General features: G+C 40.0%; 1 protein-coding gene across 1 annotated transcript in view; it reads left to right on the top strand.

Moving 5' to 3' along the window:
- The first annotated feature begins 1,740 nt into the window (after window positions 1-1,740).
- LOC139445991 (cadherin-like and PC-esterase domain-containing protein 1) overlaps window positions 1,741-24,135 on the top strand; it is a 103,758-nt gene continuing 81,363 nt past the window's right edge. Inside the window, exon 1 of the mRNA XM_071227255.1 lies at window positions 1,741-1,799. The gene's annotated coding sequence lies outside the window, so the exon portion shown is untranslated. The remainder of the gene's footprint in view (window positions 1,800-24,135) is intronic.

Here is a 24,135-nt window from a genome sequence, read left to right as displayed (position 1 = left end):
ATCCCAATTGCGTGGATCGATGCTCATGATGCCAATCACTGGATTGTCTGGCCCAGACTCGATTATTTACAGACCGCCATCATATAGCTGGTATATTGCTGAGTGCGGCGTTAAACAACAAACAAACAAACAAAACCAACATCGGCTACTATCGGTGGTATGATATATAGAGCCTGACCTAGTCTGCCATACAGACCCTGACACAAATATATCAAATACTGTCCATGCAAGTCTATAACGTTTGGCAAGTCTAGATTACTACATTATTAGGGGGAGAGGTGGTGGGTGCAATGAAAATTCCCGTCACACACACTTTCAATGGCATGCCAGTGATAGGTAACAGGAACCTTTACACGTGTCGTGAAATTTCAAGAAATACTAGCTCTGCAGATTTGTTTAGTCTCTGAAAATGAAGAGAGTCCCTGGGCTCCTTTTTTTATTATTTTTTTATTAAGATAACTGTTTTTTTTATCTGTAAGATAGGTTCATTTCAGAGACTAGATGTTAGTCTACGCCTGACGCCTCATCTCAAGTTTGGCAGGTAGCGTGTGTATGTTTGTTGTTTAACGCCGAACACGGCAATAGACCCTCAATTTTGGCAGGTAGCGTGTGTTTGTTTGTTTGTTGTTTAACGCCGAACACGGCAATAGACCAGCTACAGGACGGCGGCTTGTAACAATCGAGTCTGGACCAGACAATCCAGTGATTGACAGTGGGAACAACGATCTACGCCGTCGGGGTACCACGAAACACAATCAACCAAGACACTGAGCCTGACCATATGTTTATTTTGTCGCCTTTTGTTTTTTTGTTTGTTGTTTAACGCCGCACTCATCGATATTCAAGCCATATGACGGCGGTCTGTTAATATTCGAGTCTCGACCAGACAATCCAGTGATTGACACCATGAGCATCGATCCATGCATTTGGGATACGATGACATGCTTCAACCAAGTCAGCGAGCCTGACCTCCCGATCCCGTTAGTCGCCTCTTACGACAATTTTAACTTGGAATCCCCATGGGGGCTCTCATATGTAAGTAGTTCCAATATATACAGTGAAGTTCAGGATATAAAAATAACGAAGGGTGCTGAACGATTTTTCATGAGTATAAAAAGCACGTCCAGGAGAGTGTTCGGTTTTGTAGTTCCATTAGCTCAAAGAGTGAGTTAGTTGGGTTTACGCCGCTTTTAACAGTATTCCAGCCATATCGCGGCGTGTCAGCTTAATGTGGAAGGAAAGCCCGAAGTGATGCAGGTTTCAGACGTTTACCACTTCGGTGAAACCCACGAGCACGGGTATGGTGCTGACAAACCTTGAAACATAATCGGGGCGAACCGGGACTCGAACCCACAATCATAGGTTTCTGGCGTGCCAAGGGACGCAACTCTGCACAGCGAATCTACTGGCCATCCGTGCCCAAAGAAAGCTCAAAGAAAAGCGCAAACTACGTCAAAGGTCGCTTTACAGTACAAAACTACTCCAGAAAACTGAAACCGAAACTACACGAAAACAGGACGTCAGGCGGAGAAAGGTCAACGACTGTCCATCGGCGGCGTGGCTGTGACGTTAAACATGCAACAAAACTGTGAATAATTGTCGGCAGAGATCAAAGGGTTCAGGGCGTGGCTCTCAGCCAGCTGAGTGATTCCTCAGTCCGTCACGTGACTGCGGTGCCATATGGACTGTTCCTGGGATAACCACTTCACGTTGGATATCAAACTAATGCACGCGGAGTGTTGGGAATTATCCGGCGCTATCGGAACCAGTGGTTAAAGGACAGGAGTGCTGTAGGCGGGGTAAGGCGACATGTCGGATAACCCTTAGTCAGACTCGTAAATTCCAACGTCCTTCCATGGGAGGCTCCGTCGATATGTGATAAAGTTTGTTTCCTTTTTATCCCAACTGCAATTCTGACATTTCGAACTTGCGGTGTTGTTAATATCTGCAAGCAGGGAGAGTGAGTTGGGTGTTGCTGCAGAAAACAGTCTTGGTTTGTCCTGAGTAAGATTGCAGGTGTTCTGAACAGTAGGCTTGCTGTTAGAAAAGACCATAGTTCATCTCATACAGTCTTTAACAATGGGAGGTGACTGATGATATTCTGATTGCTTTTGATGTCAAATTGATATCAAGTGATGAGGATCTGTCAGTGTTTTAGATATATGTAGTTACTGTATATTTTGAATGAGCTCGGTTCACACTGTGTCAAACTGGCATGTATACAGTGTATCAGGTTAATGTAGCCCAGGTCTATATACTACTCAAGAACAACTGATTTCGTAATATAGATTATAGAATTGATATTTAATAAAATCAATTTCTAGACATTGTAAAGATTATGCAGTGCAAGTACAGCCAAGAACCAGTCTATAAGGCTTCCGTTTAGCATGTGACATTCATTACACGATTGGCAGATATTGAGATAGTGTCCTGAGGATATTTGGATATTCATGTATAGATTCAACAATGTCAGTGAAAGAGTGCAGGGTAACAAACTTAAGAAATTTTAAGCACTTCAACAATATTTCTTTATAAGAATATCTCATAAACACATTAGTAATAGATATATTTTACATAATATCAATACAATATTGTATCGGAAATTTGTATTCGATAAACTAATTATGTGAGCCCCATGCTGCGAATCCGAAACACAAACCATATTCAAACATCCCATCTGTATCCCAGGACAATATGCTAACCTGTCTCACATATTATTTCTCATGTGTTTTGGGGTAAATGTTTATGTAAGTAAAGTGAGACCTTTATGGGAGAGAGTATATCCTGCACTCAGCAGCACTGCTTCCATCAGCACCCTGCCTCCCGCCCCTGTGTGGAGTACATCATGATTGCAGTGTATACACTTTGTCATCAGCCTGCCACGCCCATCTGTGGGGTCAGCTGGTAGATGAAGATACATCACATATGTTGCAGTATATGTAGTCAGTATTGATTTGTAAGTTACTGCACAACTGAATATGATTGTATCTATGTCACACGCAAGGGAATATACATGTACTATTTCCCTTCAACTGATTTCGGTTGCTTTACCAGGTGTTTTATAGCGTCCCATGAATGTGTAGACTCCCTCTCATGTTTTTCTTTGTTGTTAGGAATATTCCAGATATGTGATGGTGGTCTGTAAATAATCAAGTCAGGACCTGACAATCCAGTGATTGACATCATGAACATCTGACCAACAGATCCTTAAGCTGCTATTACAACAACCTTGGCTTGCTGAAGACTAATTCTAACCTGGATCTTCATGGGGTCCTTCCATGTCTGACTAGGGGCACAAGTGTCTCGGCCCATGAGTGTGTAGGGTCCCTCTCATGTCCAAATAGGAGGGGCATGGGTGACCCAGGAAGATTCCGGGGTAGAATAGGTCTTCAGCAACCCATGCTTGCCGTAAAAGGTGACTATGCTTGTTTTAAAAGGCGAGTAACAGGATCGGGTGGTCAGGCTCGCTGACTTGGTTGATGCATGTCATCGTATCCCAATTGCGTGGATCAATGCTAATGATATTAATTACTGGATTGTCTGGTCCAGACTCGATTATTTACAGACCGCTGTCATATAGCTGGAATATTGCTGAGTGCGGCGTAAAACAACAAAGATTTATCAGGGGTAACAATCCTATTCCACCCTGATTATGTTTCTAGGTTTGTCAGCACCATACCCGTTCTCGTGTGTTTCACAAAAGTGGTAAACGTCTGAGACCAACCTTACATTGGGCTTTCCTCCCACATCAATCTGACACACTGTGATAAAACTTATATACCCCAACATCAAGTTGACAAAATATAGTGCTAGCTCACTGAGATACCATGCCGCAGTTTAACATGAATACCTCACTCAGACACAGCATACTGACTCCGAGCTGACCAGTCCTTGTTTTAGACCCTTATGCCGAGCGCCAGACAGGGTAACAACAAGTACCATCTTTGAACGTCTCTTGGTATGACGCGGTCGGGGATCGAACCCCGTACCTTCCGCTCTCCGGGTGGACGCTCTACCACTAGACCACAGAGGCGGTCTATCTGTATTAGGCTCAGTGCTGGTTTACCAACTTTGAAATGGACATGTAATATATTCTATGGGTTTCATATGATCTCTGAACCATGATAAGTTGTCGGAAAGTGTTAATGTCTTACTGTTGTCCAATGTTGATGTCCACACAAGACAATACAGTATGGAAGCCTTTTAGGGCCATTTGTTTTTTTAATATTTTTCTTTAAGCTCCTAACTTGAAATTTCAAGATACTGATATGAAATTTCACCTTATCATCTTGAAATTTTAACTTATAATCTTGAAATTTTAACTTATTATCTTGAAATTTTAACTTATTATCTTGAAATTTCAACTTATGTATCTTGAAATTTTAACATAGCATCTTGAAATTTCAACTTAGTATCTTGATAATATGTTGACATTTCAAGATACTATGTTGAAATTTTAAGTTATAATCTTAAATTTTCAAGATCATTATTTTCCAGAACACTTTTTTCGTATTTTTTTCTACTTCTGTGTCACAACCACACCAAGCTGAATTCACAATGGTACTAAATGAAATAAGGGTGATAAATGCAACTTTTAGATAATAACAGTATTAATCATGCCAAAAACTATATAAAACCTAAAGGGCCCAGTTTATGGGTTGGTCGGTAATGGAAAACATGAATATTTCTTCACATCTTGATGATGAAAGTTACGGAAGCCTCTTAGGGCCACTTGTTTTTCTTCTATTTTTTTTAAATTTCAAGATAGTAAGTTGCAATTTCAAGATGATATGTTGAAATTTATAGATACTAAGTTGAAATTTCAAGATACATACGTTGAAATTTTAAGTTAAAATGTTAAATGTTTTGTTTTTATCTTGAATTCAAGATCATTATCTTGAAATTCAACTTAGTATATCTTGAAATTTCAAGATAATGAGTTGAAAATTCAAGATAATGAGTTGAAATTTCAGGTTATAATCTTAAAATTTCAACTTATTGTCTTGAAATTTCAAGATCAATATCATGAAATCTCAACTTTGTTTCTTGAAATTTCAACATAGCATCTTGAAATTTCAACTTAGTATCTTAAAATTTCAAGAAGATCATGAATATAAATAATGACCCTAAGAAGCTTCCGTAGGATCCTCCTCCTCAAGCCAGTCTGTCTTCAGCAGTCAATATGTGTCCCAGATGACAGTCAAGTGTGGTGCTCTGTCTAGCAGGATTATTATGGAACAAATTAATCTTCCCGTACTGATCTATGGCTCTTCATCAGTCAGTCCAACAGTACCTATATCTGGATAATTATGGTCTTCTATAGTTTATTGTTAACATATTCTTACAAATACATTAACCTAGGTTCATCAAAACAGAACAAAATACATGTAGGTGGTTCTAGGTATGTATCTCTATTGTATTTGGCATAGAGGTAATAGAGGGGGAAGTGATGTTATATTAATTAAATGGCAGAGTGGTTACTGTTTATACAGTAACATGTAGATGTATTTCATTTTTCAGAGAAAGGTTTCTCTTCTTGATTAAATGTGGACAGGTGCTAGAGACAAAACTGTATTTTTATAGTATTTCAAAAAAGATACCTGTAACTTTTTTTAAAGACTTATGGACCTTTTCGTTTTTGCTAACCCATCACAAATATACAGGGAAATTTAAAAGAATAAATTTCAGTTATTGTTTTATATTTTCTGTTATGTTGGATGATTCTATGGAAACCTTTTAGAGCCATTTGTTTGATTTTACTTTTTTTCTTGAAATTTCAAGATACTCACTTGAAATTTCAAAATGTGATGTTGAAATTTCAAGATATTGATCTTGAAATTTTAAGATTTTAACTTGATTACAAGATCGTTTTCAAGATGCATACGATGAAATTTCAAGATAATAAGTTGAAATTTCAAGATAAAAAGTTAAGATAAATTTATATAAATATTAACTTGAAATTAGTATGTATCTTGAAACTTCAAGTTAGTATCTTGAAATTTCAACTTACTGTCTCGAAATTTCAAGAAAAGAATAAAAAACCGAATGGCCCTAAAAGGCTTGTGCATGATTCATAAACCAGAAAATTAATAACATGCTGACTTTGCTAACCTCAGGTGTAACACAATTCATCAGGCAGATCATTCCACTCTATTCTTGGTCTACATCTCATCATAAAGCCCCATCTGAAACCATCGAATATTACATCAGCATCATGTCGATATCATTCCACTCTATTCTTGGTCTACATCTCATCATAAAGCCCCATCTGAAACCATAGAATATTACATCAGCATCATGTCGATATCTGCCGTATTACCCAGCTGCAGATGTATATTTCATGTCATGCATGATATAGACAAGCTGGGCCTGTGATACATTGCAGGTGCCCCCCAGACTGGCCATGTAAACACACCGTGTATCTGATTGTACATTTCATACACGTGTGGTCAGCTGAGGCCTTCAGCTGTCTTGCTTTCCACACAGCAGGGCTTCATCAGCCCTTCTTTATCAAACTCAGGAATTTGGAAAATTCTGCGAACAAGACTTGTTTCAGTTTTGTTTTTATTTTGATTGTACATCCTCCAAGACTGCAGGTTAAGGGAATATTTTGCTTTGATTGTTGATATGAACTGGACATGTGGACCATTAGAATGTTGCTCTGTGTTTGATGTATTTGACAAAACAGATCAGTATTTAGCACAAGTCTCAAAGGGAATTATTATTAGTTTAAATCGTAATTCCTAGATTATATGAATAATAAGAACACACTGTCCCTACAAAAGACTAGCATCCTTGACATCTGCTTATCTAGATTTGCTGTTTATAAGAATGGAACTACTGTACCGGTATATATACGTACTTATCATTCAGTAAAGACTTGGAACAAGGCTAATCAATATTGTATACATATCCTCTTTGTTTTGATGTCAGATTCAAGCAATGGAATTTTGTAAACTCTGTTAAATCAGTGATTGTCTAACAAGTTAACTGATGTTTTTTGTTCAATTTTTATACATTTTATTTTTTTAACCCACAAAAATTAAATCAGCATTTAGGAACTGAATTGAACAATTTTATTTTTATGGTGTTTTTTAAATTCATTTCATCAATCCTTAAGTCAAAAACTATATGAAATGCTATATAGACTATTACAGGCTTTATTCAACTGACTTGGCAGTGTGAGTGAGTTATTTAGGGTTAAATACCGGTCAGAATATCACTTATGTCACATGCTATCAATGGAGGCAAGCCCTAATGTGATGTGCGGAGACCGTAGGGTGTTGACGAAGCAAAGATAAGATCAGAGGGATTTGAATCAACAATCATTAAGTCCAGGATCCGCTGCATTTCCCCTCTCACTCACGTTTCTTTAAGTGGGTGTATGGGCTGCCTCTGAGTCTAAGACACAGTGATATATGTGCAGAGTTGTGTCCCTTAGGTGTGCCAGAACCCTAAGATCATGAGTTTGAATCCCAAATCATGGTTCTAGTTTTGTCAGCATCATACCATCTTCCTGAGGCAAGGGAATTAACTGACTATACAACTCCCGTTTTCCACCCTGGAACTAGGCTAAAATTTTTGGGATCGATCATAGCTCCACCAGTGGCTATTTCGAGTTATGTACCTTCTAGGTCCCTCCTATTGACCAATCAGATTCCACCTCTCATATCACTTGCATTGGCTTGAAACAAAACGGCGGCACCCAGTCAAGGACATCTGATCGATAATCGAGATCTATATTGTGATAAGATGGGTCTTACTTCGCGTGTGCATCAAATCATGTGAGCACCTTGATTAAAAACACGAAAAGATTTGAAAAATATCTGTTGATGGAGACTTGGTGGTACACATGCTTTGTAAATCAACCGAAATCTGAGAGGCAGTTTACGAACCGGATGTCGATTTAGTTACGTGATTTTGATTGGATAGTGCATAGACTCGATAGTCCAGCCAAACTATAACTCCATAATTCAAGCCTAGTTTGGCAAGGATGGAAACTGGACTATAGTCAGTTAATGCCCTTGCCTCTGGAAGATGGCTAAATACCTGTGCTCGTGGGTTTCACCAAAGTGTAAATAACATGCTGTGATATGACTGAAGTACTGTTCAAAACAGTGCTAAAACTCACTCACTCACTCACAGCTTGCATATTGATCTTTGTCTCGGGGGCAAGGTGACATCAGAAGGAGGGCATCTATTTCCAATATCCTCTTTCTTACATTGTTTTGTTTCAGAGACAAAGATCAACATACAACGCTCATGTCAGTCAGCATGCCACTTTCATTTCTATGTTCTTTCTACACAGAGCTCAACCAAGAAGTTTTTCATGACATTTATGTGCCCTGGCTTCCTCTTTGGAAACGGTTATATTGTTGTTCAAATGATCTGAGGTTTCAAAAGATATATTTCAATTCCATGTATGGTTTTTATTTGTGGTGGTGTATCAGATTTAAACTGTAAGGAGAACTGCTATATTCAATGTTTTCCTGAGCTGCAATTTACAACAGAGTTATGTATTAAATATAAGAGTGAGTGAGTGAGTGAGTGAGTGAGTGAGTGAGTGAGTGAGTGAGTGAGTGTGTGAGTGAGTGAGTGAGTGAGTGAGTGAATGGGAGGGTGGGTGAATGAGTGAGTGAGTGACTGGCTGGCGGGGTTTGTTCGAGTGAGTGAGTGAGTGAATGGGTGGGCCGGCGGGCAAGCGAGAGGGTGGGTGATTGAGTGATTGAGTGATTGAGTGAGTGAGTGAGTGGGAGGGAGGGTGGGTGAATGAGTGAGTGAGTGACTGGCTGGCGGGGTTTGTTCGAGTGAGTGAGTGAGTGGGTGTTTCAGTGAGTGAGTCAGTGAGTGAACAGTATTTCAGCTGTATCACTGTTGCTTAAAGTAGACGGAAAGCCAAACGTGATGAAGGTCAAATACATTTAGTCAACCCGTTAAGCATGGGCATGGTCCTGACAACCAAGGATCATAATCACAATCAATAAATGATCATATAATCCTGGTAAGCCTAAGGGACACAACTCTGCATAGTGATGCTGAGAAGACACTGCCACTCATCGCTATTTGATGATTATAGAAACAAAATACATTTCTATTTTCAAATGACAAAATTGTAAGCTTTCAAAGACAAATGGATGTTGCTATATTTTGTCAGCACACTACATTATCACACAAGCCTATAAGACTGTCTCCATGGTCTCGTGGTAGAGCATCTGCTCGGGGGTTCGATCCCCGGCCGCGACATACCAAAAGACGTTAAAAGATAGTACTTGTTGTTACCCTGTCTGGCCCTCGGCATTAAGGAGCTAAAACAAGGACTGGTCGGCTCGGAGACAGTATACTGTGTCTAAGTGGGGCATTCATGTTAAACTGCAGGATGGTATCTCAGTGGGCTAGCACTATGAAATTGGATTTAGTCCTGTCTAGTATGTCCACAAGGCGTCTAAGGCGCCTCAATTCGCTGTGCAGAGTTGCGTCCCTTGGGCACCCCAGAAACCTATGATTGTGGGTTCGAATCCCGGTTCGCCCCAATTATGTTTCTAGGTTTGTTAGCACCATACCCGTGCTCGTGGGTTTCACCAAAGTCTGAGACAAGCATCACTTCGGGCTTTCATCACACATTTAGCTGACACGATGTGATATAACTGGAATACTGTTCAAAGTGGCATTAACCCTCACTCACTCACTCATAATCTCATAATTAGAAAGTTATGTTAAAATAGCTGCTGTTGATACAGTAAAGTACCAAATTGATATTCTCTATCATTTTTTCTATAAAAAACATGATTAGTTCATACACATAAACACAAAAAGATTCTACAAACTACAAACAAATATACTGTTTTCAAGACAACTATTTACAATAAGTATTTGCTGATACCACAAGCACAAATTGTACAACACTATGCAAAATAATATTCATGTTTTCATAGTTTTTGAGTGGTCTTCAAAATTTCAATATGGATGCCATTTGACAACATCATATGCAAAAGCAGTTAAAATGACAGCTATTTCCTCAGGTGCCTGTAAACTTCATCCCCCTGCATCCGATAAGTATCTTTACAGCCCGTCAATGTGCAAGTGTTTATTTCTACACTTTATCCCCGATTTTCCATATTTTTTTCTGAGGCATTTCCGGAGAAGTGGCATGTTTTATGCAGTGGCTGTTTGGATAAGTTGAAAGGATAATACTACATGTAGTGGCGGCGTTGCTGTATAAACAGTCTTGTGACACTATACTTTAATGTCATGTGACATGTGATGGGAATTTGATATGAGATGTTTTAATCACAAAGAAAATATTTCTCTTTTGTTTGTTGTAAAAATCTGTGGATGAAATCTTAGGACATATGTTTCATCAATCAAAATTGTTCCCATCCATGCTGAGAGCTTTTTCTGGCCTGCTCATTACGGGGTAATGAATGTGTGGTAATTTGAACAAACAGGAACTTAAAAGATTTATGTCAAGGTTAAATATTTAGCATCCTTAACAAACAAGTGGGAGTGAAACGCTGAGTTCTTCTAATATGATATTTAGATTCTGATATTTAGGTCGAAAGTGGACAGTTGATGTGATTGGCTGATGTGGGGTTGCCAGCAAGTAAGACTCTAAAATGAACTTTTTAAATAAGATTTAAAACAGAAATCAACAAAAGATTATTATCAAAAAGTATTTGACTGTTAAATTTATTGTTTAGGTATATTTGTTTTACTAAAAGCCAAGGCAAGTCTAGATCAAACCAACCAGGTCCTATGAAAACAGTAGAAGAGGAAAGGTTCTTTGGAAAAATTGTTTTTACTATTTTAAAGACATGTTTTCATTGACTAAGTGTGAGTCTAATGTACCGTAAGCACAAACAAATTTATTTGGGATTTGTTCACACTTTCAAAGTGAGGATGGATCTGTAATACCAAAACATTAATTCTTAGGTTTAAAAGCATATTAACATTTTTTTCACTTTTAGCAATGTTTAGCTATCTCATTCAAAAATGATAGAGTAAGACTAAAGTTTAGTCATCAATAGATACTTTTTACCTTCAGTAGGAAGGCTTTCTATTTAGTTTTGAAGCAGTAAAAGTTTTCAGTTCTGTTATTAAGATTATGCACAAGAAAATGAAATAGAGTTGCAGCAGTTTCTACAAATATATAACAGATCTGTTGTCACCATAGAGAGCAGAAAGCCATCCAGTGTCCACTCAGGAACCCCCAGTGATGTAACCATGTGACCCGACTACCCCAGGGGGCCTGTAATCCCCTCCCCTTTTAATCCTCATCCACCCTGAACAGCAGGGCGGCTGGGACAGAGGTTAAGAAAGTTCAGCAAGAAAGCTAAAATAATCCCCTTTCTTATGACTGAATCAACACAAGTCTTCACAATGAAGTTGGATTTCTTCAAACACATGTTTAACATATCATAATTATCCAGGATTTGAAGAGACATCTAATCTCAAATATTGGTAGTATGAAACAGATGCTAAGAGATTGATCCAACTGACAGTACATGCAAGTTTGATTTAAGCTGTTTTGAGCTTTTGATTTAATCAGTTAATGATTACCCAACTTATAAACCTGAGACCTAGACCTAGACCTAGACCTAGACCTAGATGGGCTCTAGGGCTGGGACGGGTAACTCGGGTACTCGGATCGGGTGGGTCCTGAGTTGGACGCGTGTACCACAGGACTACCCAGACCCGTGGTTAGTCACGTGATATATTGTTTAATGGGAAAAATTATCTAGAACTCTATGGTTACACTACAAGTCACTAATGTTCGCATTTCTTTCTGGCTATGCACCAATTCCTTCAGGCTTTTATGTTTGAATAAAGATAAAACTTCAGTCTACGTCAGTGTATGCATGACCAGATCATTTTATACTTGTATCTAAATACATTTGACAGGAATACGGTCAAACGTTTCCCAATCAGACATTTTGTACCTATCTCTTGAGACCTACAGAGGGTACCCGGGTAGGGTCGGGTAACAGGGAGATGGGTACCTGGGTATTAAATTTGGACTCGTCCAAGCCCTAATGGGCTCTGAACAATGGAGCATCGTTCTCTGAATCCCTGTTCAGTTTCATGTGGCAACAGACAAGGAGAAATATTTCAAACATTCTCCTGCTAATTGCAGTTTGTAACATAAGCCCAAATATGTTGTCATCCCAATGCAAGATACAAGGAGAAATTCAATATTTCAAACATTCTCCTGCTAAATGCAGTTTGTAACATAAGCCCAAATATGTTGTTATCTGAATGCATGTTCTCATTGCCATTTGTAAATCATCATGTCAAGTGAAGTTCTATCACAAATTTCACTTTTTCCAAGACCAAGATAGTTATTTCCGCAGAAGGTATATATTTTGTTTTGTAAGATGTGATGTGATGCTGAATGGATTTATGAAATTTTCATTTGGACACGACGCCATAAGTCTTCAAATAAAAACTTTCAGTACATACATACTTTTATGTCACAATATTCATTCAGCTGAAGCAATACAATGTAGTTCTTGACTCAAGGCATGAAATTTTTCACAAATCTTGTACCCAAGAAAGTGCATTATACTCAAGTGCACACTATACATAGTAGACACAATTTATGGATAACAACTTCTTTAATACCCTAAAGGCGACGTTTCGATATAGATCTATACCATAACATCGCCTTTAGAGTATTAAAGAAGTTTTTTTGCACAAATTGTGTCTACTTTGTCATGCCGTCAACTTCTGTCCACAAGAAACAATGCACACTGTCCACAAGAAAATGGGGTATCTGTAAAACTTGCCACCTGTCCTGTTTACTCAATATTTGACTTCAGTCTTTCATGGATGCCCTACAGACTGGCTGCCAGGTCCCCTCTGATCTCGGGACAAACCTGCAATCATGTTCCTGTCCCCGAGGAATAATTAACCTTCTGGACCTAGGCACGGGAAGAATAGCATGTGAGTGTGGAGTCATAGCCGTGAACGGCACCACTGTGTGGATATTGTGAGAAAAAACACAAGATTTTGCTTCTGATTTCCGGAGGAAATTTGATTCAAGTTGTTAACAGATCGGACAGTGCGTCTTCAAACCTGTGAGGCAGGTGTTACATGTGGTATGTTCTGAAGATCAGAATGATCAAATGAAATTTAGACTCTTGGTAGATACTTGTTTCTTCAAACCAGCTTATCAACAAAATTGTTTGTTTCAAATTTAATCCAATGATTAGGATTTGGGGGCAGCAAAGTTGCTGGAAAGCTGATGTTTTTCTCACTATAAGGATGCTGGAGGCGGAGTATTGGAGAGGGGGAGTGGTGGGGATGGGGGCAGAATACTGGTCCCAAGATGTTCATGATTGTCTCTCTGTAGAGATTCTGGGACAGAATATCTTCTCTGGGGCAGAATAGGTCCCTGTGGATCATGATTGTCTCTGTGTGGGGATTCTTGGGCAGAATAGGTCCCTGTGGATCATGATTGTCTCTGTGTGGGGATTCTGGGGCAGAATAGGTCCCTGTGGATCATGATTGTCTCTGTGTGTGGATTCTTGGACAGAATAGGTCCCTGTGGATCATGATTGTCTCTGTGTGTGGATTCTTGGACAGAATAGGTCCCTGTGGATCATAATTGTCTCTGTGTGGGGATTCTTGGGCAGAATAGGTCCCTGTGGATCATGATTGTCTCTGTGTGGGGATTCTGGGACAGAATAGGTCCCTGTTGATCATGATTGTCTCTGTGTGGGGATCCTTGGGCAGAATAGGTCCCTGTGGATCATGATTGTCTCTGTGTGGGGATTCTTGGACAGAATAGGTCCCTGTGGATCATGATTGTCTCTGTGTGTGGATTCTGGGGCAGAATAGGTCCCTGTGGATCATGATTGTCTCTGTGTGGGGATTCTTGAGCAGAATAGGTCCTTGTGGATCATGATTGTCTGTGTGGGGATTCTTGGGCAGAATAGGCCCATGTGGATCATGATTGTCTCTGTGTGGGGCTTCTGGGGCAGAATAGGTCCCTGTGGATCATGATTGTCTCTGTGTGGGGATTCTTGGGCAGAATAGGTCCCTGTGGATCATGATTGTCTCTGTGTGGGGATTCTTGGGCAGAATAGGTCCCTGTGGATCATGATTGTCTCTGTGTGGGGCTTCTGGGGCAGAATAGGTCCCTGTGGATCATGATTGTCTCTGTGTGGGGCTTCTGGGGCAGAATAGGTCCCTGTGGATCATTACTGTCTGTTATTGGATTCTGGGGAAGAATAGGTCCCTGTGGATCATAACTGTCTCTGTGTCGGGATTCTGGGGCAGAATAGGTCCCTGTGGATCATGATTGTCTCTGTGTGGGGATTCTGGGGCAGAATAGGCCCATGTGGATCATGATTGTCTCTGTGTGGGGATTCTGGGGCAGAATAGGTCCCTGTGGATCATGATTGTCTCTGTGTGGGGATTCATGGACAGAATAGGTCACTGTGGATCATGATTGTCTGTGTGAAGACGGACCGCCTCCGTGGTCTAGTGGTAGAGCGTCCGCCCGGAGAGCGGAAGGTCCAGGGTTCGATCCCCGACCGCGTCATACCAAAAGACGTTAAAAGATGGTACTTATTGTTACCCTATCTGGCGCTCGGCATTAAGGGGCTAAAACAAGGACTGGTCGGCTCGGGAGTCAGTATACTGTGTCTGAGTGGGGTATTCATGTTAAACTGCGGCATGGTATCTCAGTGAGCTAGCACTATAAATCGGCATCAGTCCGGACTAGTACAAGCAGCCACACAAACACACACACGTACATGCACGTCGCTATATAAGTGCAATAATCTTGGACGCGACGTTAAACTCCATTTCACCTCACCTGACCTGTGTGAAGACTCTGGGACAGAATGGTCCCTGTGGATCATGATTGTCTGTGTGGGGATTCTTGGGCAGAATAGGTCCCTGTGGATCATGATTGTCTCTGTGTGGGGATTCTTGGGCAGAATAGGTCCCTGTGGATCATGATTGTCTGTGTGGGGATTCTTGGACTGAATAGGTCCCTGTGGATCATGATTGTCTCTGTGTGGGGCTTCTGGGACTGAATAGGTCCCTGTGGATCATGATTGTCTCTGTGTGGGGATTCTGGGGCAGAATAGGTCCATGTGGATCATGATTGTCTTTGTGTGGGGATTCTGGGGCAGAATAGGTCCCTGTGGATCATGATTGTCTGTGTGAAGACTCTGGGACAGAATAGGTCCATGTGGATCATGATTGTCTCTGTGTGGGGATTCTGGGGCAGTATGGTCCATTTGGATCATGATTGTCTCTGTGTGGGGATTCTTGGGCAGAATAGGTCCCTGTGGACCATGATTGTCTCTGTGGGGGATTCTGGGACAGAATAGATCCCTGTGGATCATGATTGTCTGTGTGTGGGGATTCTGGGGCAGAATAGGTCCCTGTGGATCATGATTGTCTCTGTGTGGGGATTCTTGGGCAGTATGGTCTCTGTGGATCATGATTGTCTCTGTGTGGGGATTCTGGGGCAGTATGGTCCCTGTGGATCATGATTGTCTCTGTGTGGGGATTCTGGGGCAGAATAGGTCCCTGTTGATCATGATTGTCTCTGTGTGGGGATTCTGGGACTGAATAGGTCCCTGTGGATCATGATTGTCTGTGTGTGGGGATTCTTGGGCAGAATAGGTCTCTGTGGATCATGATTGGCTGTGTGTGGGGATTCTGGGGCAGTATGGTCCCTGTGGATCATGATTGTCTGTGTGTGGGGATTCTGGGACAGAATAGGTCCCTATGGATCATGATTGTCTGTGTGTGGGGATTCTTGGGCAGAATAGGTCCCTGTGGATCATGATTGTCTCTGTGTGGGGATTCTGGGGCAGAATAGGTCCATGTGGATCATGATTGTCTTTGTGTGGGGATTCTGGGGCAGAATAGGTCCCTGTGGATCATGATTGTCTGTGTGAAGACTCTGGGACAGAATAGGTCCATGTGGATCATGATTGTCTCTGTGTGGGGATTCTGGGGCAGTATGGTCCATTTGGATCATGATTGTCTCTGTGTGGGGATTCTTGGGCAGAATAGGTCCCTGTGGACCATGATTGTCTCTGTGGGGGATTCTGGGACAGAATAGATCCCTGTGGATCATGATTGTCTGTGTGTGGGGATTCTGGGGCAGAATAGGTCCCTGTGGATCATGATTGTCTCTGTGTGGGGATTCTTGGGCAGTATGGTCTCTGTGGATCATGATTGTCTCTGTGTGGGGATTCTGGGGCAGTATGGTCCCTGTGGATCATGATTGTCTCTGTGTGGGGATTCTGGGGCAGAATAGGTCCCTGTTGATCATGATTGTCTCTGTGTGGGGATTCTGGGACTGAATAGGTCCCTGTGGATCATGATTGTCTGTGTGTGGGGATTCTTGGGCAGAATAGGTCTCTGTGGATCATGATTGGCTGTGTGTGGGGATTCTGGGGCAGTATGGTCCCTGTGGATCATGATTGTCTGTGTGTGGGGATTCTGGGACAGAATAGGTCCCTATGGATCATGATTGTCTGTGTGTGGGGATTCTTGGGCAGAATAGGTCCCTGTGGATCATGATTGTCTGTGTGTGGGGATTCTTGGGCAAATAGCTCCCTGTGGATCATGATTATCTGTGTGTGGGGATTCTGGGACAGAATAGGTCCCTGTGGATCATGATTGTCTCTGTGTGGGGATTCTGGGACAGAATAGGTCCCAGTGGATCATGATTATCTGTGTGTGGGGATTCTTGGACAGAATAGGTCCCTGTGGATCATGATTTTCTGTGTGTGGGGATTCTGGGACAGAATAGGTCCTTGTGGATCATGAGTGTCTGTGTGCGGGGATTCTGGGACAGAATAGGTCCCTGTGGATCAAGATTGTCTGTGTGTGGGGATTCTGGGACAGAATAGGTCCTTGTGGATCATGAGTGTCTGTGTGTGGGGATTCTGGAACAGAATAGGTCCCTGTGGATCATGATTGTCTCTGTGTGGGGATTCTTGGGCAGAATAGGTCCCTGTGGATCATGATTGTCTCTGTGTGGGGATTCTTGGGCAGAATAGGTCCCTGTGGATCATGATTGTCTGTGTGGGGATTCTTGGACTGAATAGGTGCCTGTGGATCATGATTGTCTGTGTTGGGATTCTTGGGCAGAATAGGTCCTTGTGGATCATGATTATGTCACCTGATGCTTGTCTTTCCATGGATTCCAGAGCAGAATAGGTCACAGTAACCTTTTAATGAATGGTTTAAGATGCTCATGAGGTCAATCACTGCATTGTCTGGACCAGATCTGATTATTTACAGACCGCCATCATATATCTGGAATATTGCAGTGTGTGGTGCTAAACAAACAAACAAACAAACAAACATGCTGCCATGATATAATTGCAAAATATCCTTGACTGCAGCATTAAAAATTCATTCTCTCACTTTAAAACATCTAACTTTCAGAGACTGAAATAACTTTCATAAGAATCAAAAGAAAGTTGGAATTTCCACTATTTATAGATCGCCATTGCAATGCACAACCACACACCAGCCAAACAGCTTTGTATATTTCTGTCTAGCACTTACTGCAGTCACAGTTTATTTGACAGCGCAAACAAGCATGGCTGGTCCTGTCAAAAATAGCAGAGTTCTTAATTTCTTTTAAATCATGGTTCCCAAAATTAGAAAATGATCCCAAAAATATGCGGTGAGTCATCGCGACTCCCATTTTTACAAGCCTATTTAAAACCCTGAAAACAACATCAATTTGAGACATATCGATCGCTAATGCATGTTGCATGATTTATCACCTCTAACAAAATGTTTTAGCTATATTGAGGAAAAACATACACTCCTAAATGCATAAGCTGCATGACACTTTTTAATTATTTAAAAAAAATTGTGTTTATGTTTAAATTTTGTTGATGGAAACCACCATGACGCTAATTACATAGCTGTTGTCCAAGGTTTAACCACGTGATAACGATATGCCAAGAGGGATAGTCTGTTCAAGGTTTTGAGTTTTTTGTGACAATACTTTATAATCAAAGGACATTCATGTTAAATGTAACACTGCTTCCCTCCAGTCATTTAATCTGGCAGAGAATTTTTTCTTTTTTTCTCAAAGTGCAAAAATATGTGTTTATTCCTTTAAATGATTCTTGCTGAAAACATCAGTGAAGGAATAGGTCTGTGAAATGTTCTTCTCAGCCAGATTAATGTTTTTATTTCTGTTTGATATAATTATTTTTTTATGTGGATAGTAATTTGTTACAGGTAGTCAGCGATTACAGGGTCTGAGGAAAAGCCTGGTTTAGCTGTCCGTCAAACTGACTTGAAATGTTTAGGAGAAAACTCCATCTAATAGTATTGAGGATTCATGCAAGTTAAAATAATACAATCATTTGTTTATGAAGTGCTGTACCGACTTATTGTGTTGAACATTAGGCCAAACAAGTCTGTCTTATAGGGCTGGGACGGGTAACTCGGGTACTTGGGTACTCGGGTACTCGGGTCAGGTGGGTACTGAGGACCCGGGTACCCACAGGACTGGTTAGTCAGGTGATATATTGTTTAATGACAAAAATAATCTAGAAATTTATTGTTACACTACAAGTCACTAATGTTCGCATTTCTTTCTGACTATGCACCCATTCCTTTAGACTTTAATGTTTGAATAAAGATAAAACTTCAGTCAACTTCAGTGTATGCATGAACAGATTGTTTTATATGTGTATCTAAATACATTTTGTCCAGGGCTATGGTCAAACTATTCCCATTCGGACATTTTGTACCTACAGTAGATACCCGGGTAGGGTCAGGTAATTGGGAGGTGGGTAGTAAATTTGGACTCGTCCCATCCCTACTGTCCAGACATATAGTGCTATACAATATACAATATACAATATACAATATTCAATATAAAAAATATACAATATACAATATACAATATTCAGTATTCAATATAAAAATATACAATATACAATATTCAATATTCAATATACAATATTCAATATACAATATACAATATACAATATTCAATATTCAATATACAATATACAATATACAATATACAAAATCTTATTTCATTACAGATCAGCCAACCTAAAACACACAATCACTCTTGGTGTTACTTTTCAAAGCAAAACATTCTTGCTATAAAACACATAACACTGAAAAGCAGGTCAGCTATCCAGAGTGAAGTACACCCGTTGGTCCTATTATATTATTTCATGTGATTATCCTGTGATTATCCTGTTACGATTATTTCTAATTAAAAGTGTTCAGTGTATTTCTACCTTTTAGTTTCTAATCAATTTCATTGCCTGTTGTGTCCTTACTGACAAATATGAAGAATCCCTTTGTCTTCATGTTCATAATTGTATTAATCAAATGTTCATGTAGAAACTAATCTCTGATATCATTATCAAATGTCAAATTAGAAGTAGCGAATGATGACTCCCTGAATGCAATCTGACCTCAGTAATGTCGGACAACTCCATTTTATGTACTGGGGGCTTAAGTTTGGTGTTCTCAAAATTTTCACGTTGATTATCTGCAGCATTTCTACCAATACCAAATGTCATGTCTCTCCCACATTTGTGTGTGATCGTTCAGCCATTGCATTCATCTGCGCTGTCCATACCCATTTTGGGGGAACAACTCGGTAGACACTTCTCTGTAAAAAATAACGTCGTCCAATTTACGTCAAGTTGCAAGAGCATGTTCAAATCTCTTGAAATGACGTCATGACAGAACAATGTTTTACAGTGAAATAAACCATGCTTCGTTCTTCATTGTTCTTTGGGTTCGTCTCATAGCTATTTTATATAATGATATATACCATTGGCTACATTAGGTCTGTCTTGAGTCTGTGTTGAATAACAAAATGCTAAAAATAGCTGTCCAATCAAAATACTGTCATAAATGAGGGAAGTTCCAAATATAAGCTATGTTGGTCCCAGGGTATTTATCCTGACAGAATGCTGATGTGATACCCTAGATAAACGAAGATGCACTCTGACAGGTGGAGTGAGTTTCTGCTAAGTGGTCTTGTCCGTCAACTGACACCTTAATCCCCACAGTACATGACCACTGACCTGGGCGACAGGTATTGTCTGACCCCTTGATCCCATGTACCCCCCTCCTTTACCCCCACCCCCCAGCTAGCCCACTCAGGGTCAGTGATGGAGTTTCCCCTCTGGCTGGAGTTATGCCCACTGATCAAGGTGCTAACAAGACAGCAACAGGCTGGAAAAGAACAGTAAGTTATTTAAGAGGTGTATGGTTCAGATCTTGGAGGCTGTGAGATTGATGAGGCAGTGAACTGACCCAAAGCAGAATGCCAGGTGTAGCATTGAATATTAATACTAGCGGTCCATTATACGGAAGTATGGATGCCTTTTAGGGCCACTTTTTGGTGTGTTTTTTTCTTGAAATTTCAAGACAGTAAGTCGAAGTTTCAAGATACATACATTGACATTTCTGGTTAAAATCTTAAAATTTCAACTTATCTTGAAATTTCTACTTAGTATATATCTTGAAATTTCAACTCAGAATCTTGAATTTTCAAGTAAATATAAATTTCAACTGAGCATCTTGAAATTTCAAGAAAAAAAGAAAAAAACAAATGGCCCTAAAAGGCTTCCGTACCATTAGATGAAAGGCCACGTTATGATTGGCCATGCTATGTCTGTATCTATGTAAAACTGGTCTTAAAAATTTATACTATACATTACCTTCAATACGCCAGAATAGCATCCCAAACGACATGGACAGAACATTTTTTTTAATTTTAAAGAAAATATGAAGTCACTTAGTTGACATGCAGTCACTTAATCTTAATGGAGAAATTCCTCTCTTAATTGTCCCAGATAATATGTATATTGAGTCATCATGTATCGCATATATATCGTTTTGTTACATCGAAGGCTATTTATCGCAGTTTCAGGGTATCGTTAAACCCTCAATTCATATTGCAAATTAAGGCAATCAAACAATATCCTCCTATCTCACATTAATAGGTAGGGAGGAAAGAGTATATATTTATATCATATTTCTTTTACTAAATTTTACAGATCTATAAAAATAATCTTATTTTAATGTACAGTGTGACCTGTTTTGACCACGTCCCCTGTGGCTTGAAGTGAGGTGAGGTGAGGTGGGGTGGGGTGGGGTGAGGTGAGGAGAGGTGAAATGGGCTTTAACGTGGCATCCAAGATTATTGCACTTATATAGCGCCGTGCATGCACATGTGTGTGTGTGTGTGTGTGTGTGTGTGTGTGTGTGTGGCTGCTTGTACTAGTCCGGACTGATGCAAATTTATAGTGCTAGCTCACTGAGATACCATGCCGCAGTTTGACATGAATACCCCACTCAGACACAGTATACTGACTCCGAGCCAACCAGTCCTTGTTTTAACCCTTTAATGCCGAGCGCCAGACAGGGTAACAACAAGTACCATCTTTAAACCTCTTGTATGACGCGGCCGGAGATCAAACCCCAGACCTTTCACTCTCCGCGCTGATGCTCTACCACGAGACAATGGAGGCGGTCTCTCGCTCGAAGGAGGAAGAGATGGACGCCAGGTCATAGTGACCATGGCTAACTTCCACTTCCAATTTAAAAAAAGATTATTTTTTTTAAAAATCGAAATCTGTGAACAAACAAAATTTCAGTTGAAATCATCATTTCTTGACAGTATTTAGAATGTTTCCAATATAAGCTTCGGGGTAATGTTAGGCTGCACATATTTTAGTTTTCGTTTCATGGGCCCGCCACGTACCCCTACTGAAAACAGCTGAGAAAGAAATAAATTAAACATAAAAATAGTTATTTTTATTATGTCTCCTGCAAGTAATAGACCCTCTCCTACAATATGCAATGTTCTATATAAATTCCATGTCGACATCACTATCAATGATTCAAGAAGCCAGCTGCAGTTTTAACTCCACGTCAGAATGACTTTCATATGAATAAATAAATCATTGACATAGCTATATATTTTTAAAAAAAATTATTTATCGTGTGGAAAAACTGGAACAAATCTGTGAAACATGACATCAAAAAATGTTGGCTAAAGGAGCAGACGGATCATGAGGAAAAACAATTATGTTAAAAAGCCTGTAATAGGTAGTCAAGAAACTCTTGACCACATTTTTACATTGTATGGTGTTCTGATGTTTTACTAACTAAAAGTAGAGTAGGTAGAGCAGGGCATGTTGACACTTTTCACGAACACCTGGTGTCAACACTATTTTCAGTGATCCATTCATATAATTGTCACTACTATTTTGCCTTTTATACTCAATGGAATCTATTTCTGAAATAATCGAGACTGATTATTCTTGACGTTGTATATTTGCGATAATTGTTATACACTTGACAGTGATATCAGGGGCAGGTGGCACAAAGCGATCTCACTTTCAACTCACCTCAATAACAAACTCTGATTTGATGTCCGCATCGTCGCACAAACTAATATTTATCGGAATGTACTTCTGAATCATTGATTGCAGGCATGAAATGAACATATCGTACAGAAAAAAACCAGTTGTTCAGTTATCTTAATAAAAAATATAATAAAAAGGAGCATTCATTTTCAGAATCTAGACTTGCCAAACATTGTAGACTTGCATGGGCTGTATTTGATATATATTTGTATCAGGGTCTGTAAGACAGACTAGCAGGCATGTTGAAATCGTGTTATATACAATGGTAGGTTACAAAGTGTAGAACTGCAGTCCAACAATTTTCAAAGTATGTGTGGCAAACCGTTTGGTCATTAAAGATGACAGAAATCGACTGAGTGTGTATTTGAGAGACAGGTCCTGATTTATACGCTTCTCTATTTCTAAATGTGACGTCATAACGTTTGCCTAACAACAAATTGTGCGAACTCATTATGTTCTCCTCATCTCCTACCATGAAGTGGGGTGGGGATATTGGAACGAGGTTGTCCATCTGTGTTTCCGTCCATCCAATTATCGATGGGAGACAAATTTTCTCCAAAACAATTTAACATGTTCAAGTTAGAGAAATGAAATTTTACACACTCATGTAAGTGGTCATGATCTCAAATGAGTTCCAAAAGTGGTGTCTTAAGTTCACATTTTACAGAGTTAAGCCCCTTGCTCTTAGTGAATACTGCTTGAAATTAGCAGTTTCGCCCAAAAAAATGAAGTTACATGAATAAGACTTTGCAAGCTCAAAGAGGTACTTGTCATGATTGAGTGCAGTTGTATTTGTTTCCAGTTACATTGACATCCATATTATTCCCTACTATATCAACAAACCAAATTATTATATGCCCCAATGTGTCTTGTTGGCATAGAGGTTTCTCAATAATGTTTGCTTATGTTTGTTTGTTTGTTTGTTGTTTAACGCCGCACTCAGCAATATTCCAGCTATATGATGGCGGTCTGTAAATAATTGAGTCTGGACCAGACAATCCACTGATTGACATCCTGAGCATCAATCCACGCAGTTGGGATACGATGACAAGCATCAACCAAGTCAGCGAGCCTGACCACCCTATCCCATTAGTCCCCTCTTACGACAAGCATAGTCGCTTTTTACGGCAAGGATGGGTTGCTGAGGACCTATTCTACCCTGAATCTTCACGGGTCTGTTTGCTTATGAAGTGGATGTGCTCCTCAGAATGTACTCGGAACATTGGACTAATACCACTCCACTTACCCCTGGCTATACCATACCAAAAGATGGTACTTGTTGTTACCCTGCCTGGCAACAAGACAAGGACTGCTCAGCTTTGAGGTAGTTACTGTGTCGGAGAATGGTATCCATGTTAAACTGCTTGTACTGTAAAACTGGCATCCTTCTGCACTTGGGCAAACAGCAAACCACATGTTCATGAACATCCCTATAAACCCGAAATAATCTTGAATGCGACATTAAACCCCATTTCAGCTTGCTTGATACACAGAATTTGCCAAATTTTACAAACTTAATGGATTAATTTTCAAGCTCCTAGATCAAAGCTGATGTCATTTAGATACAAAAATTACCTCTAACGACTTCCTTTTGGAATTTTTTTTTTTTTATCGTAAGATTAAACTATTTGTGTCTTGAAAATTATTTGAATTTGAATTAATCTTACATCTTCAGAAGTCATGAGATTTACTGGAAAATGTCAACAGTGTAACGATATTGTCTCAT

Source organism: Haliotis cracherodii, unplaced genomic scaffold (genome assembly GCF_022045235.1).
Source record: "Haliotis cracherodii isolate W230 unplaced genomic scaffold, xgHalCrac1.p SCAF_6, whole genome shotgun sequence".
Classification (NCBI taxonomy): domain Eukaryota; kingdom Metazoa; phylum Mollusca; class Gastropoda; order Lepetellida; family Haliotidae; genus Haliotis; species Haliotis cracherodii.
Note: the sequence above shows the minus strand (reverse complement) of the source record. Positions and strands in the feature narration are given on the sequence as shown.